The sequence below is a fragment of the Furipterus horrens genome, unplaced genomic scaffold (genome assembly GCF_987537825.1).
Source record: "Furipterus horrens unplaced genomic scaffold, mFurHor1.1.pri manual_scaffold_2, whole genome shotgun sequence".
NCBI lineage: Eukaryota > Metazoa > Chordata > Mammalia > Chiroptera > Furipteridae > Furipterus > Furipterus horrens.
In genome coordinates, this window is record NW_028327172.1 from 77,395,367 (window position 1) to 77,408,658 (window position 13,292).

Consider the following 13,292-nt stretch of genomic DNA (forward strand, 5'->3'; position numbering starts at 1 on the left):
GGCTGAATCATTTCTGGCAAAGATTCTGAAATTTTGGACTGATCAAATTAAAACATTTGTACTGTAAACAAATACTTAGTAGCACTCTTAGAAATTCTTTGAAATCACACATATTTGTGACTTTGGAAAAGTCTATAAACCATCTTCCCACTGTCTCTTGCCACATCCTTACTCTTCCTTAATGCCACTTAAGTTGACAAGGAGACATGCTGAGAGCTCCTGGTTTGCTGACAGTACCTTCAGTCATGAATGAGTTGCAAAAATCCAGCTTTATCAAGTAGCAAGTAACAAGTAATTGCATGCAGCACATCACCTCGAGTGCTATTATGCAAATTTGCATATGGTTCAGCTGCATAGTTCAGACAAATACTTATCATTTCCTACAGCCTGCCTTGCAAAGAGAAAACAGGCCAAGTGGTATTCTATCATTGCACATTCCCTATTTTTCAAACCAGAAATGAACTAGGCTGTGTTTATCTAGGACATTCAAACTTTTTAGATGAAGTGTCCTCTTAGCCTTTCATAGAAGAAGGGAGTTTAAAAGAAATTTTGATTAACCTCAAGAAAAGACAATTCAGAGAAGACAAGAGAGCTGTTTTCCAATGTAAAGGGCTGTCATAGAGAAGAGAAAACAAACTTGATTCTCTTGTCCTCAAAGGCCCCTTTGGAATACTAGAATACATGGGTTACAATCAAAATTACAGAGACAGATCTCACTCAACTCAATATAAGGATCAAAGATAAAACTTTTACCCAGAGGGGCTATTCTAGAAAATTTGGACATTTTTTACTACTTAGGTACAAATATTTATATTCTTTAAATTTGTGGATTTGGGCATTTGTTTGATTTTTCCAAATTAATCAAACATCCAGTTGAATATGTTGCTTTCAAAACTGTCACCTTGGAAGGTTCTATAGTTATCCCAGAGAGGCTGCCTTTGTCGGGAGAGTTTTAGACTACACCTTGGAGAAGAGACTTCATAGCCTATGAACCATTTTCTCCTGAAATGCTCTGCATTGGCAAATCCTCAATATTTGACTTGTGAATTAGTCAAAAGGTATCCAGACCCAACTCTCTCTTATGAATAAAGTGACTAATGGAGGTGGATGGCACTTTTGAAAAATCAGAATGTCAAAATTAAAATGAAGGTGGTGCTATCAGAACTATTTAGGAGATTCCTGAAAGCAGTTATCGCTGAGACGCCCCCCAAGACCTCCTTAAGCCTGCTAATTTGGGAAGTAGAGGGTCAGCTATTCATCTAAGCAGGAAAAAATTTTTATGTTTGTCTCTCATGACTCAAACCAAAAGTGGAACAAAGGAACACCGCGTCACATATTAGAGATGCTCTAAGAGCTCCCAGGAATAGAGAGAAGTGAGATGTGACAACTGGACCTGGTTCAAACTATGGCTCTGCTGTCACCAGCTTGGTTAGGGGATACATAGTATCACTTCTCTGAGTGTCTGTTTTCTAGCTTGTAAAATTAGAGTGATAGCACCGGGCACCCAATCGCCCTCCGCATTCTCTTCCTCTCGCCACCCCACCCCCAACCATGAGCAACCTGAAGCTGGATGAGGAGCACAGCACCAGCACCTGCACAGGCTCAGGCTCTGGGGACACCCTGCAGGAGGAGGTTCTGACACTATTGGTCAGTAGCCTCTCTGTGGACATTAAACTCAGAGAACTCTACCTGCTTTTCAGGCCATTCAAGGGGTGTGAGGGGTCCCTGATCAAGCTCACTCAATTCAGGACAGCCAGTTGGTTTTGTGATCTTGGACAGCCGGGCAGGAGCAGAAGCAGCCAAGAATGCATTGAACAGAACTCGCTTTGATGCAGAGAACCTGCAGACCTTGAGGCTAGAGAGTCTGATGAAGCCAACACCAAGATGGCCAAGAGCAAGCTAATGGGTACACCAAATCCCACCAGTGCTCACCCCACCCTAGGAGCACACTTCATTGCCCAGGACCCCTATGACCTGATAGGGATTTCTCTGATCCCCAAATGCCCACAGGCCTGGGCCCCCTACCCTCTGTACACCACAGAGCTGACCCCAGCCACCTCACACTCTGCATTCACCTACCCAGGGGCCGATACTGCTGCCACCACTGCCGCCGCTCTGCATGCGCAGGTACACTGGCACCCTTTCTCTGATACCACCCAGCAAGGGTGCAAATATCATCAGTTCCATTAGTTTTTCAGTCTCATTACGCAGCCTGAAGCTCTGGCTGGGCAGGAAGCTGCCTTGAGGTTCCACCGCCCCCAGGCGGCCTGTAGAGAGCTGCTGCTTCCCTTCAAAGACTGAATTTTAAACCTGACTCAGTGGACTGCTTCCCACTTCCTGCTTCCTTTCTCTTCTCTTCCTCAGCCCTGCCCTGCCCCAGAGCCCTTCTCCAAGGCCTCAGGGGAGGATTCAGGAACCTCTTCACCGGGACATCCAGACGTAGCTCGGGGGCTTCTTTGGTGCGGAGCAAGGCCCAGCCTCTCTCCAAATGGGCTTCTATAGCTTCACCTCAAAGAAATGAGGCATTTGATTTTCCATGTTTTCTGGCATGAATTCAAGACACTTAGATTTGTGTATATGTGAGTGTACAGTTTGCTCTCACGTTGTGTCACTATAGCAACAGGTCCTGGCCTTTAATGGTTCAGCATTCCTGGTCCCTCTCTCCATGCCCCTCCCCTACACCCACTCACTTTAGTGAGGCCGCAGCCCTGCGACCAGTTCCACCCCGCACGTCCCACTACCCCAAACACCTCCAGGCTGAAGAGCAACAGCCACCCAACAAAGATAATGTTTTCATTTCAAATCAGGGTCCTCTGGTTCCTCCTCAGATGGGCCAACAGCTGCTCAGAACATTCGTTCTCTGCCCATTTTGCTTCCTTTCCACAGCGCAGCCCACCCCTGCCATCGCTTTTCATTCTTTCCAAACTTCAAAACCAACCAAAAAGTGAAAGTATTTTTGTACCCTGTGTAACAAAATATTTATGTACCATAGAGGACTTTTCATCTATGTGTGCAATTAATTACTGAAGAGAACTTTCACCCTGTCAGATAAGTTTAATGTTTAGTTTGAGGCATGAAGAAGAAAAAGATTTCCATTCTCCAGTCATGAGCCTTTGTGTCAGGCATTAATTAATTTAAGAAAAATGAAGGGGAAATTGTGTAATTTTGTGTTTCTTGAGCACTTCTGTGCATTGCCTTCTGTGCAGCTGTGGCTGTCCTCCCATTTTCAGGCTTGGGAGACAAGGTGGCTCTTGTAATTGCTGATCCTATGAGAATGTGAAACTGGATGACATATGAAATGCAAACTAAAAAATCATCCAAAGTAAAAAAAAAAAAAAAAGACAATTAGAGTGATAACAACTACCTCAAAGGATTGTTGTGAGAATTTAAATAGGTAATATAAATAAGTATTCAACATAGTGCTAGGCACATATTAATCTCTCAATACATCATAGCTGCTAGAATTATTATTACCATCATCATTGTTGTTTTAATTCTGAATCACCCTTCTCATTGCACTTCCTCACTTCATCTATTATTTTGCCTAATTTTAAAATTATTTTACATAAATACATCTTAATAACCTTACTGATTTTCAGCCCCCTATAATTTTCTTTAAGGGACCTTGTCAAATTACATGACAGTATTTTTATACACAATGTGAAGTTTAGAAAACAGAGCTGTTTTTAAAACAAGTTTCACCTTCCAACTATACACAAACTACATTGACTTCTTCAAAACTATCACAGTGTACAAGTTAATAAAAATTTGTAAAGAAATTCTTGAAAGATTTGGGACATGAGTGTTCCATTAGCTGTGAACATAAGATCAAGAGTGTGGACAGTGGAACAGACTGCTGGGACAGGATGCTCTTAATTGCTCTCTAATAGTGGGAAAATTTCCCAATCTTTTCAACTGAGTATAAAATAGGACCTATCTTATAGTGCTGGTGTGAAGATTGAATGGGTAAAAATATTTTACTTATGAGTGAAGAACTTGGCACATACTGAGAGCTTACTGAGTGGTAGCTATGATTACTGTTGTTTGTAGTCCATTGTAGCAGAGACATAGAGATCAAGGTTATGAAAGAAAAAGATGATAACAAATAGTGGATGCAGATATTATTTTACACAAAATATATCTCATTTTAGTGTCCAACAAAGCTTGTTCAAGTTCTTTTTCTTTGATTAACTGTGGAATACAATCAAGTGCCTAACAGGCATGCCACAGAAGGTTATACATGCTATAGATTTGATGGGCTGCCAACTGATCTTTACCTCTTAGACTTCAATGTCAAGTGCAACATGGACTATCTTTGGAATAATTCTTCAGTATTCATTAGATATCATATTAAACATTTTTCCCAAATTACTTTTATAGCTGATGCATAGATATCAGATGCATAATTTAGCGATACAAAAAATATTTTGTGAGTACAGCAAAAAATGCTACATATTTGTAAAAAGAAAGAAAATGATAAATAGCTGAAGAGTTGTATATCCTGTGTATAAGCCCCAGGTCTCCTAGGCATTGGCTGTACTTTAGGCTAGTCACTAGTCTTCTGGGCCTGTTTATCCAGCTATTGAAAGAAAAAAGTGTTAATGTTTCCCAGACTTTAGTCATCTATAAGAACTTTACAGTTATTGTCATATTCATTCTATACAATAATATCCTGGAAAACGCTGGTTTCTTGCATGATTTAAATTTTTTACAATACATGTTAAAATGAATATTAAATTTCTAAAAATAATTTCTCCTTGTACAATCTAGAATCATACCTTAAATAATTTAGACTGGACTCTGGGAAATGTTAGATTTGATGATCACTGAAGTTCCTTACAATTCACAGACTGTCATGCTATCTGAGAAAAAAAGAAAAGATAAAAAGTACTGGGGAGACAAACAATTTTTAGTTTTGTAATCTCTGTGATTTTTTAAAATGTTCAGTTAGAGGAGCCAGAACCAAGAAAATTATCTCTTTCTATGGAAGAGTCCATCTAATCTCAAAGTCAATCCTTTGACCAGCATATAAAAGATACTACTATATACAGCAAGAAAATTGGCAACCCAAACCACAAGATTCTCCAGAGAATGGAGTCACACCCATTAGCACAAATGGAGGGCAAGATGACATGAGTCAATTTCAACCTGGAAAAGAGTCAAGGCATTTGTGATACAAAAGGGTAGGAATTTCCACAGTAAAAAAAGAAGAAGAAAGAAGAAGAAGGAGGGGGGGAGGAGGGGGAGGAAGAGGAGGAGGGGGAGGGCGAGGAGGAGGAGGAAGAAGAAGAAGAAGAAGAAGAAGAAGAAGAAGAAGAGGAAGAAGAAGAAGAAGAAGAAGAAGAAGAAGGAAAGAAAGAAGAAGAAGAAGAAAAAGAAGGAAGAAGAAGAAGAAGAAGAAGAAGAAAGAATAAGAAGAAGAAGAAGAAGAAGAAGAAGAAGAAGAAGAAGAAGAAGAAGAAGAAGAAGAAGAAGAAGAAGGAAAGAAAGAAGAAGAAGAAGAGATGTGAGGGCAAGGGGAAAACAAAATGTTTACTCCTTTGTGTTCTCCCACTTACTTTTTCTCAATTGTCACATAAAATTTACTGTCTCAAGTGAATTAGAACATCCTAATAGGTTGTTAATGACCTTCATAAATCAGGTAAATTAGTTATTTTTCTCTTACCATTGTTCTTCTTCAATAGCTTTCTGATCAATTTATGCTGCCTCTCATTCAAAAGCCCTGGCTTTTCTCCGTAGGAAAGTCTAATGGAAACCAAGTGCCTTGTCTCACCTGGTACCTGTTTTAATCCTTCCTGAAACTCAAGGTTCTGTCTCTGTCCAAGTTGAGAACTGTCCACAAGATGGTGGGAGCCAGAGAAATAATGGAATCTCCCCTTTGAGGGCTGAGTCTGAGGTGGTGATCTTGTGGAAATGCAAAGCTCACCACTTAGGGATGGATAGAAAGCAGGTGAGAAGAAAGGGCTCTTTGCTGTCCTTCCTGCTGGTTTACTAAAGGGGCCCTGAGCTCTCTGCTCCCTTATAGCCTGTGTCTCTGAGTATTACTGAAGAGGACCCTCAGATTCCCATGAGTTATCTTGTTAGAGGTATTGAAATAATTTACTGATGGAAAGGAGAACATGCAGAAAAATATTAACCTCTACACCAGTGTCACAGAAAATTCAGTGAAAAGATGAACCCACAGATCGACCCAAAGAAAGATTTCCTAGTTTCACTCTCTCTACTCAGCTTCCTTTTCTTCCACTGTGGCCATGAATTATTCTTTCCCTCAGGAGAATTGTTCTTATTCTCGAACATACAATCTGCTCACTCGAACTGTGAAGATTTGTGGGTGCATTTTTCTGGTGGTTTTTTCTAAAATTAGTTACCTTCAATCTTCCAAGAGTACATAGAAAGGGTTAGTATGCATATCCTAGATTTGCAAGGAATTTTAAGCATTTTCCATACATGTGAGTTTGGAAACTTTTTTGTGAGTGGTACACTTTCTTTTCCCAAAGTGATGAAGTATCCATGTGAGTGCACATTCTAAAGTGTACACAGATGGTGTTGGGGCTGCACATCTCAGAGAAGCCACGATGATAACTCCCAGTTGCCTCTCTGCCTCCCCTTCACGCAGAAACACTTACAAGCCCCCAGGAGAAGAATTAATCTACTGACTGTGGATTCTGTCCGATTTCACTAATTGATTACCTGTTAATAGAGGTCAGTTGAGGTTTCATTTTATTAATGGAGAAAACGAGTCACAGAGCAAGGAGAGAATTCTTCCTCAAACTCATACCTCATGTGGAAGCCACTTCTTGCTCTTTGTAAGCCTCATGGCTCCCTCTGTCCTTGTCCTCACCCTGCAGTAAGTACCATGTAACTATTGTTAGGGTTTAAGTGACACATCAAATTCTACACAACTCAAGAAACAAAAAGCTCCAACTGTGAAGTGAATAACATGATAGAGGTAAGTTTGTTGTGCTTTTAACAACTTAGTTATCACCATTTTCCAAACAGAGCTTGCTGCTCCAAAATTTTTCATATGCCATCCATAATGTTTAAAACATTTCTCCCTCCCTCCTCTGCTTGTCAAGCTCCTACTCATCCTTCAAGATTCATCTCAAGGCCCTGGGTGGTGGCTCAGTGGACTGATCACTGGCCTGAGAACCAAGGGTCACCAGTTCAATTCCCAGTCAGGGCACATGCCTGGGTTGTGGGCCAGGCCCCCAGTTTGGGGTGTGTGAGAGTCAACCACACATTGATGTTTCTCTCCCTCTCTTTCTCCTTTCCTTTCCCTCTCTCTAAGAATAAATAAATTTAAAAAAAAAAAAAAAAAACCCAACTCGTGTTAATTTCAGTGAAGCTTCCATTGGCGTCAACCTGGCTTCCACTGTCCTTTGTTAGTGAACCTACTGTAGCAGTATGACAATGAAGTATAATTTCCTCTTCATACATGCAAGGACTCCATAGTACTGAGAATGTTCAAATTTTATCATCACTAGAGGCACAGAGCAGACCCAATAACTTATTGGGTAAACATAATTCCACACTGACAACCTTTCAACTCATAGTAATCTAGCAGGAATAGGAAGCAGATTGTATAAACACCCCCAATTAGAAAACCAAATTACATATAACTTGGGATTTGTAAAGAGAATTATTGTCAATCACTGTCCTTCTCAAATGAGATGATAACACATCCACAGTGCAGAAGTGATGGGGGAATATACTATAGACTGTACAACTGATAATAATCAGGAAAAAGATTGTGGAATATAGGGACTTTACACCTGAAAATGATTTTGGAGGCCACGTACACCTCTTTTACGGGTACTGTTTTCTACCTGTGAATCCTAATGGGTCATTATGTTATTTGTTATTTATTTTCAAGTCTGTGCACACAGTGACTTGATTTGTGAAGCCTGTTTCCTCTAGCCTTTGTTCTGGCTGGCAGGAGCTCACAATATGAGGAAACAGCAGCTACCTTTACCCAAGTGCTGCTGTGTGCAGAATCATTTTAAGCGGGTGAACAGTATCCAGTAAAAGAGATAAAGGGTTTATGTGCCTTCAGAGGAGCAATGCAATGTGACTTGAGGTAACTGGCCTAAGTTATGAATGGGCATGATCCGTGCCACCCCTGATGGATGCCTGCCCTGCGAGACTTTTAAGAAACACAGCAGGACCATGAGAAACACCATAGAGGCATGAGCACCAAAATGAAAGATGTAGCTTTATCCCTCAAGCATTAGGTCCCGCTGTGCTGTCAAGGCCATAAAACCCTGGCCTGAACCACTGTGGAGAGGATGGTTTCAGCAGTCATCACTCATACTTAGGTAATAATATTTCATTGGCCTGCTTCTGTGCAAGCTCAGGGTGGAGGCAGTTCACTTACGTCCCATTGTGATGGACTATGTTGTCCACTCTCCCCTCTCTGAGCTGCCAAAGGCCACCTTTGGCATTCCAGATGAAAGATCTTTCTATAAGCATAGTAACTGTTGAAACAATATGATCATTAACCAGCACATAATCCTAGACAAATACACATGATGACATGTGTAGTCAAAAGACTGTGGTCTCTTTAGTCTCCACAGCATAAGAAGGTATTCTGTTATATTTCTTTGAAAGGATTTTGAGATGATTTTCAAACAGCATTGCAAATAGTTTTCAAAGACGAGTAGGCTCACAGCTTCCTTTTGGACATAACTGTGCATGCAGCATGGTATAGTGGAAAAAAGTTAAAGTCAGCAATCCAAGCTCAGCCCCTTATTAATCCTATGAGTTTTAATCATATTATTAATGACTCAGGCCCTACTTTCCTCAACAGTAATACAAAGCTACTAATACAGTCTTGACTTTCTAAGGCCATCGTGAAGATAATATACATACCTACAAATGTTTCTAGCATAAAGTCAGAAACAATCAATAGTAGTTTTTAACATGATTAGTTATATCATGACTTTTATGTCATTCTTTTCCTAAACTTACACCTGCATCTAACAAACCATGTCCTCTTTAGTGTCCATCACAGCTGAGTACGTTCGTAGAAGCAGTTGTGGGAAACTCAGCATTTAGTTGAATCTTTAAAATAATACCAGATTTTATATACACTGGAATTTGCAATATTAAGGTATAGTCCTACTTTCCTAACAACTTAGGTGGTAAAAATAAACCCATAGGTTGTGGGTAGAAGGGGAGAAAGCAGGCTCCTCCGACATCTCATGGGAGGACATTAAAAAGTTCTACCAGTCCCATCAAGGAGAGAGACCTAGAACAGGGGCTTGGAGCAAAAGATATGCTGGATAGCTCTTGGGCTTCTCTTATTTATGACGTAATAAATATAATAGAGACACTACATCACCAAAAATTTGTAGTGCGTTCACTATGTGCTAGTGTCATTCTAGGCACTAGAAATAAAGTAATAAACAGAATCAAGGTCCTACTCTTCTAGAGGGAAAGAGACAATTAACAAATAAAGTGGTCTGTGAAGAGAAGTAAAGCAGTGAACTGGAACAAGGAATTGCAGTTGTTGGAGGGGGTGACATTTTAAGATAACCATTAAAATAATCAGGATAAGCCTCACTGAAAGGTGATATCTGAGCAGAGACAAAAAGGAAATGAGGGAACAGTCCTGTGGATATCTGGGGGAAAAGTGTCACTCATAAGAAATAGCAAATGCCTTTGGAAATTTTTGAATAGAAGGATAACATAATATGATATATTTTTTAAAATCCCTCTGGACACTACATTGGTGGTAGATTTTATACCAACATCAGAAACAAGGACACCAGTTATGAAGCTAATTCAGGAAAGGGGATAGTGTCATGGCCCAAGGTAGTAGTGGGAAAGGTGTGAAGAAGTATAGAGTTTGGATGTATTTTGGATAGTCAAAAGGATTTCCTAATGAATTGAATATGAGTTATGAGAAAGGCATGGATAATGTGACTCTATTATGCTGAGTATTTGAGAGAGTGAAGATGTCATTTACTGAATTGAGGAAGATTGAAAAGGAGTAGGTTTGCAGGGAAAATAAAGAGTTACATTTTAGACATGCAAGTTTAAAAGACTTATTCGACAACCAAGAGCAGCTGTCGAACAGCAGTTGGTCATTCAAGTCTAGAGTCTAAGGGAAAGGTCTAGGATGAAGATACAGAGTTGTGAGCCATTAGTTTATAGATGTTATTTAAAGCCACTGTGCTAAATGAGATCACCTAGGGAGTGAATAGAGAATGGCAAGAGAAGAAATTTAAGGACTTAAACTTTGTTAAGCAGTCAAAGAAGAATGAAACAGAAGTATGATATAATTATATAGACTCTTCCCATGTATTATAGAAGGGATTCCAGAATTTCTTCATGCTCTGCAGTAGACAAGGAGACTAGTTGATACCACTAGGTGTCGAACCTGTAAGAAAAAGTGGCTGTACTGGAAACACGTGGTCCCAAGGTGAGAGCAACAGCAAGATACCAGGGAGATATTCAACCCCAACTGGGACCAGGTGGGTAACTGAATCCTTAGGCTTTGACTCCACCAGGATCTGACTCAACCAAGAAGGAGAATCTTCCAAGTTCATGAGCTACAAACTTAACCATCAGATGCCAGCAGGACACCACTGGCCAGAGGAAACATGGCATTGCCTGGGCCTGGAGAAACCAAGAAGATGCTACAAGGGCCTAGACACTTAGCTCTGGGAGTGCTCCTCCTCCTTGTCTCCATGTAGTCACAGAGGTCCCTTCTTCGTGTTCCCAGATGCATATTGAAGAGAAGCAGAAATGGGGAAAGCATAAATACAGATTTATCTAAAAGACTGAATGCTATATCAGATACTATGTAAATTAGCAAGTGAGTTTAATGAATAAGACTGTTTTGTATCCACTCCCATCTGCCATCCAGTAAAGAAGGGCTTCTTAACATGATTAGATGAGTTATGAAAAATACAGAAGCTGTACTTTCTTTGCATATTTAAATGTGGCATGTAAATTTACAATCAAAGAAATTTATAAAAACATCTTGTCAACTGTGAAGTATTTAGTCTGAGAGTGCAGGAATGGGAGAAGCCCCAGAAGAAATGTCAGGAGTTTAGAACCAGAACACGTATTTGAAAGTTAACATAAGCCTGTGCTTGGGTAAGACTACTAATAGATGAATGAATTAGACCTCAGTGTCTGGGAAGAAAACAGAATTGAAGAGGAAATAGTCAATATCTCAGGCAATTGACAGTCACATCAAATATTATAAGTTATATGATGTGTTTAGAGCTTTAACGAGCAAACTTTCTTATCATTCGTGTTTTTTTAAGTATACTTTATTGATTATATTGTTACAATAGTTCCAATTTTTTTCCTCTTTGCCCTCCTCTGCCCAGCACCTCCCCTCTCCCAGCAATGCCCCCACTCCAGTCCATGCCCATGGGTCATCCATACAAGTTCTCTGGCTTCACCCTTTCCTATATTAGTGGGTTTTTAAAAATAATTAATTAACTTTTTGTAACAATAAAAAATAACAATCCCCCCTGTCAGACTTAAGACCCTTTGTAATCTTATAAAGGGTAATGGGAGAAAGTCTCACGCTCCTCTAGCTGCTTCAGACTGGGCATGGTCATCGTCTTACCTATCCTTGGGTCCAGAAATCCCTAATAAGAGTGGGGGTCTAAAGGGGAGGATGGTCTTCCCACATGGGGAATGATCTTGCAGACTCCATGTCAGTTGGCTGTCCCCAGACAATGGCGTGCTTGGTTTAACAGGCTGGCATCTTTGTTGTATTCTCTGGTTCAATTTTGCTTGTTTGTTTGTGTTATTCATTAGCATCCTGTAATAGGTGATTAGCATAAAATATTTTTCTCTCGTTGCCTGGCTTATTTTGCTAAGCATAATTCTCTCTAGTTCCATCCATGTTGTTGCAAATGGTAGAAGTTCCTTCTTTCTTTCTGCTACATAGTACTCCATTTTGTAAATGTACCACAGTTTTTGTTGTTGTTCTTGTTGTTCTTGTTGTTTTGTAATGTACAGTGTTTTATAAAATTGACCCAAGACAAAATTTATCTAAAGGATTCATTTCTGATGAGATCCTAACTTGTCAGTCCATGGGGTTGGCTCAAGGATGGAATTATCAGGCCCATTCCCGAGTTATCCCTTTAGACTTTATATTATAAACTCCCAACAAAGTGACAAGAACAGACTGAGACAAACGGTATTGTTGTTAGGAGACAAAATAAACTTAGCATTTGGAAGTTTAGCCAAAAAAAAAAAAAAAATGGTGCTTAGTTACTTATGTGGTACTTAACTTTACTGCCATGCTTAAAGAGACCCTTGAGTAAGAGAATCAAGCGCCTCAGGGAAGTGTTCTATTTGGAGTTTAGGGCCTTAAGCCATAATAGTGAGTGGTTCTTTTATTTATTTTTTATTTTTTCCCTATTACAATTGTCCCACATTTTCCCTTCTCCCACAGTCCATCCTGACCCCGTTGTCCATGTTCATGGGTTATTTATATTAGCTCCTTTGCTAAAACCTTCCCCTATTTACCCCCTCCATCCCTGCTCCCCCCCCCGCACCCACCCCTCCCCACCCCCTGATAACTGCTACTCTGTTCCTTGTTCAATTTTGTTCATTTTTTTGTGTTTTTCATTAGTCTCCTGTATTGGGTGATAGCATAGGTATTTTTCTTTCATTGCCTGGCTTATTTCACTAAGCATAATTCTCTCTAGTTCCATCCATGTTGTTGCAAATGGCAGGAGTTCCTTCTTTCTTTCTGCTGCATAGTACTTCATTGTGCAAATGTGCCACAGTTTTTTGATCCACTCATCTACAGATGGGCACTTAGGTTGTTTCCAGCACTTGGTTATTGTAAATAGTGCTGTTATGAACACAGGGGTGCATAGGTTCTTTTGAATTGGTGTTTCAGGATTTTTCAGATATAATCCTAGCAATGGAATTCCTGGTTCAAAAGACAGTTCCATTTTTAGTTTTTTGAGGGAATTCCATACTGTTTTCCATAGTGGTTGCACCAGTCTGCATTCCCACCAGCAGTGCACCAGGGTTCCCTCTTTTCTGCAACCACAACATCATAAGTTGTTTGTTGATTTGTTGATGATGGCCATTCTGACTGGTTCGAGGTGGTATCTCATTGTGGTTTTTATTTACATTTCTCTGATGCCTAGTGATGTTGAGCATTCTTTCATATGTCTATGGACCCTCTGTATGTCCTCTTTTGAGAAGTGTTTGTTCAGGTCCTTTGCCCATTTTTTAATTGGATTGTCTGTTTTCTTGGTGTTGAGTCATATAAGTTCTTTATATATTTTGGAGATTGATCCCATGTC

At 40.0% G+C, this 13,292-nt stretch overlaps 1 pseudogene; it reads left to right on the top strand.

Annotated features, from left to right (window-relative positions):
* Nucleotides 1-1,551: 1,551 nt before the first annotated feature.
* On the top strand, nucleotides 1,552-2,190 carry LOC150018863 (RNA-binding protein with multiple splicing 2 pseudogene; annotated as a pseudogene).
* The last annotated feature ends 11,102 nt before the right edge of the window (nucleotides 2,191-13,292 follow it).